The 4,461-nt window shown below is 40.9% G+C and overlaps 1 long non-coding RNA gene across 1 annotated transcript in view; it reads right to left on the bottom strand.

Annotated features, from left to right (window-relative positions):
* LOC146597258 (uncharacterized) overlaps nt 1-4,335 on the bottom strand; it is a 23,675-nt gene extending 19,340 nt beyond the window's left edge. Inside the window, exon 1 of the long non-coding RNA XR_014895542.1 lies at nt 3,363-4,335. This is a non-coding gene — a long non-coding RNA (uncharacterized LOC146597258). The remainder of the gene's footprint in view (nt 1-3,362) is intronic.
* Between the last annotated feature and the right edge of the window lie 126 nt (nt 4,336-4,461).

A 4,461-nucleotide genomic window follows, 5' to 3' on the forward strand; every position in this document is an offset into this window, starting at 1 on the left:
CGGCGCCTGGCGCGGGCGGCGGCGATTGGCTGTAGCTCGCGAGGGGGCCGCCCCGCAGCGTGAGACACACTGTTTGTTTAGTTGGCGGCGCGGGCGGGGCCTCCCAGGCGATTGGCCGAGGCGCGGGAGGGAGGCGGGGCCGGGGCTCCCGCGCGAGCCATTGACAACGCCGCAGCTCCGCCCCCGCCCCGCCCCGCCATCCAGGGCTCTCGGCCTCCAACGCGGCCGACACGCAGCCAGCCTGGGCGCCTGCTCGGGAACGCGGGACGGCTCGACACCCCTGCTCGCGCGTCCGAGAGTTAACTAAACCGGCAGTCTGCAAACAACAGCCAAGCCTCTTCRCTGCGTTAACTACGTAGTTAGGTTCGCTACGTCTCTTGCAGCGAGAGGGTGTGTATCTTGGGCACGCATTCAGAGCGTTGCACTGCATCCTTTAAACGTGTGCTACCTATCAGGCTAGACTTCTTTACAAAAAGGCTTTAAAAAAGTGGCTGCATTAGGTAAAGTCCAGGTTCACGCAGAGTTTACCAAAAGCGCTCTTAGTTTGTGTTTAATCTTTGGAATACAAAGAGCACTTTTGGTAGCTTTACTGCTTTGCTTACAAATGATCCCTCCGTTTACCGTTTGCAAGAACACTAAGGTCAGGATCTCACCAGGTGGGGGGAGGAWAAAGAAAGCCTCATCCATAAATATAYATATAAAAAAATAGATCCACTTTTACTGCTGCTTGAGAGTTTGCCAGAGACTGTTTACTGGTCAGAAGAAATGCTATGAAAAAAAATCGGTCTGGAGTAATCTTTTAGTTGCTACTGGCAATTAGCTTAACACAGGTTTAGAACTTACAGCAGGTATTTACAGCAAGTTTCCTCTACCCCATTCCTTTAATCCATGGGTTAGAAGTCATTAGCCTACAGTTAAAATTACAGATCTATCTGGACAACTAGGGGTACAGAAGAACAGCTTGTAACATTCACYGGTTCATTTTTTGCTAGATTCTGCCATCTGATACGTTGAAGCAATCAAGTAAAAGTTTCTTTATATTTGCAATTAAAGGTTCTTCATGCTCATTCTATGTGAGGAAAATATGTCTTAAGCAAGCAAATTCCTATCTGATTTGACAAAACTATTTGTAACAGTATGACAAGAGAATCCACGTACTATTACTCCTTTCTTGGAGAGAGAGGGCACTTTTGGTAAACTCTGTGTGAACCTGGACTAYACCTAATGCAGCCACTTTTTAAAAGCCTCAACTAAGATGATTAAGACTTCCTGCTCCACCTCTCCTCTACCTRTATTACTGTAATAGCAAGCAATAGGACAGACTGAAGGACTGAGAGCCCCAAGTGGCAAAGCTACAGATCTGTCCAAAACTAGCACCTAGTTTGACAAGCCCATTTCACAGCTTAGCATTTTAAAATGGCTGTTGACAAATCTAACCATCATATTTCAAGTTCATAAATGCCRTAATATAATTCTGTATGCCACTTTATAGCCCAACAGAAGAGATTTTCATCCCACAAGAAAAACAAATGCAAAAAACCCTCAGATTTTATCTCCTCTTCAAGAAAGACAGCTGATTTCTTTGCTTCTTTTCCTCTCACTCACAGCTGTTAGCCCTAAACCACTTCCTCATCTAATCAAGGGTCAGATCTAGAACAAAGATGTCAACCAGAACACATTTTCACTGCTGTCCAGTTTGAATTTCAGTGACTCAAACATTAGAAAGTAAGCTAATCTCTGCTAGATGACCAACTAGTTGGATGACCAGTCATCCAACTACTTCACTCTCATTTTAGTTAGTGTTTTGAGAACAGGAACACAACAATGCACTTCTCTATTTGGAGACTTCATTAGTAAGGCTCTCCTGGTACAGCTGGAATATATCAGTACATGAGTAGACAAGATCATGACTTGTTAGCTAAATTACAAGAAGGTAATAAGAAGTAAGCAAGCACAAGCCTGCCTTACTTTAGGCACAAATACACAAATTAGTATTAGTAGAAAATTRTTCTACCACAACAAACAATTTTATAAGACCAGCTCTGGGACTACATTTATTTTGCATATTCTACAAGGTACTCATTTCAAACACTTCTCCAAGTTATGCACATCTCTTCCCTTTCATTAGGGAAATGTGGATTTCCCACACCATATCTACGCTGCAAAGCAATAAGCATGTCTCCAAAACCTCCAATATCTTGATAGCCTTCTAGTAAACGTGAGACAACATTGATTTACTTCAAGATTCATTAGAATCATAAACAAAGAAGCATGTCAATACCATTGCATTGAAATAACTTACAGAATTCTTACTGGTGTTCAGACTAAATATAACTTTTTATACTATTAAGAACTGTACAAACCCATACATAAGTTATCTTTCTTCATGATTAATTACGCTAAACAGCTTCTCATTTCCAAGCTGTGTGTATGCATATAAATACGCACACACACAGTTCCCAAATTATATACTGTCTTTACTCTTTACTGAAGTCAGTCAGATAGCCAAGGTTCCACTAAAGCTAGGACGGATGTTACAAGATTTGTTTTTGACTAACTGCAAAGTWAACCAGACTAACTTTGACTAACTAGAAAGTTTACCAAAGAACAGAGTAGAAAAGCTTTATGAGCTAGCTGGAGAGAAGCAGCTGAAAACATGCAAGAGACTGAAAAATTAATGTTGTAACACTGCTAACAGATCAATGCTCACTAGCCTATAGTATGGCATCGGGATCCACTAGTCTCAAGTGAAACACGAAAGAAGGTTCRGTTTTAACAAAGAAAAAAAATGTGATAGCTGTGGAGTATTAAAGTCACACCTTACTTCTTATATTCTCCTCAGTCTCACACTTAAGGCTGAAGCCAAATATTCCACAGAAAGAAAACAAAGAAAGCAATAGCTRTAAAAGTATTCAACTTCCACCTCCCTGCCAGAAAATGGTTCTATATGCAGTGGTAGTTAAAGCAATCTCTGGGAAAAGCTTTTTTAAAAAAGGAAAAAAAGTTATTTGCTAGTTATGAAACTAACAACCACTTGTATAAATAGGCTGTTTTAGAGAGTCCTGGGGGCTTTAATAACACAGCACTGGAACAGAGAATTAAACTGCAATCTGTAAACATTCTCTTAGCATTATTTAGTAGTAGCCAGTTAAAAACATAATTTTGTGTATGAGTGTTATTTAGAGGTTGTTTCTAATGAAAAATAAAGAGTGTCRTTTTTTTCAGTTTTCTGAAAGACTTCTGTGGCTTTTAAAGTTGAAAAGCCACATCATACAGACAGCAGAAGTAGATGAATTATCACTACCGTATATACAGCCTTCCTTCACAAAGACTTTTTTTTAAGCCTGTAAGCTCAGACTTACCCATCTGGTTATTCAGTTCACCTGTAGTGTCATTTATCTTTAGCAAATTCCCTGGAATAGAAAAAAAGGAAAGTCATCATCTTGCTTATCCTCTAAAAGAAAGAAACTGTGTGCAAGTATCTATAGTTCCACTTTTCCTCAACTTCAGCTAGAGGAAAAAAGAGCAAGTAAAACTATAGCTGTATTAGTTATATATTRCTACTTAAAAGTAAAAATGATAATAATAGCATAAGCCTATTTARTTACCCCCAAAAAACTTACTGAAGAACAGCATTAAGACCAAATAAAGTCTGAATCAAGCTCTTTTTAGATTATTTATATGAAGTCCTTAACACGAGTCCCCATAATCACACATGATTGAAATAGCCACTAGACTCAGCAAGAGGTTTTAAATAAAACAAGAAGAGATGGAGTAAACCCAAAACAACTATGAAAATTGTCTCTTGCTAAGCAAAAACAAGTAAAACCTGTGCTGAAAGCAGCAACTACCTTTCTTTATTGCTAGGCTACAAAGCCAAGCATTATGCAAGTATTCCTAGATCGAGAAGAATATTTCTGAATGCAAATAAGAGTACCCTTACTGAATTAAAAATCAAATCTCTCCATAATATCCCCAGTTTGGTAAACAGCTTACCAAAACACGACTCTGTACAGAAACAAAAAAGCAACCTTAAACCAATACCTCAGAAATACAATGATACAGCAGTTATCTTTACAACAACCGTTTTCCTCTTAGACTGCCCCTTTTCTGTGTACTTTTTTGCAAACAAGACTCAGCTGTCCTGCTCTCTTCACTATCACTGTCGCAGAGAAGCTGGGATGAGAGAGGACAGCCGAGAACCCTGCTCATACTGCTGCTTTCTCTCTGCCTTAAGAGGTTATCACAAGCTGCCCGAACAGATACTGAAGCAAAAACAGCACACGCGTAARGGAGTTATGATCTGAAGAAAGCTGCAGTTCGCTGCAAAGAGAAAGAGAAACCAAGGAGCGCAGAGCGAGGAATCCGGGTTCTCCTGCAGGATCGGGAAGCGCCAGCCCCGAGGGCGCCGCGGGGGCGCCGCGCGGCCTGCGGGCTGATCCGCGACCCCGAGGGGCGCCG

The sequence above is a fragment of the Rhea americana genome, unplaced genomic scaffold (genome assembly GCF_003343005.1).
Source record: "Rhea americana isolate MKP2758 unplaced genomic scaffold, rheAme1 scaffold_19, whole genome shotgun sequence".
Lineage (NCBI taxonomy): Eukaryota > Metazoa > Chordata > Aves > Rheiformes > Rheidae > Rhea > Rhea americana.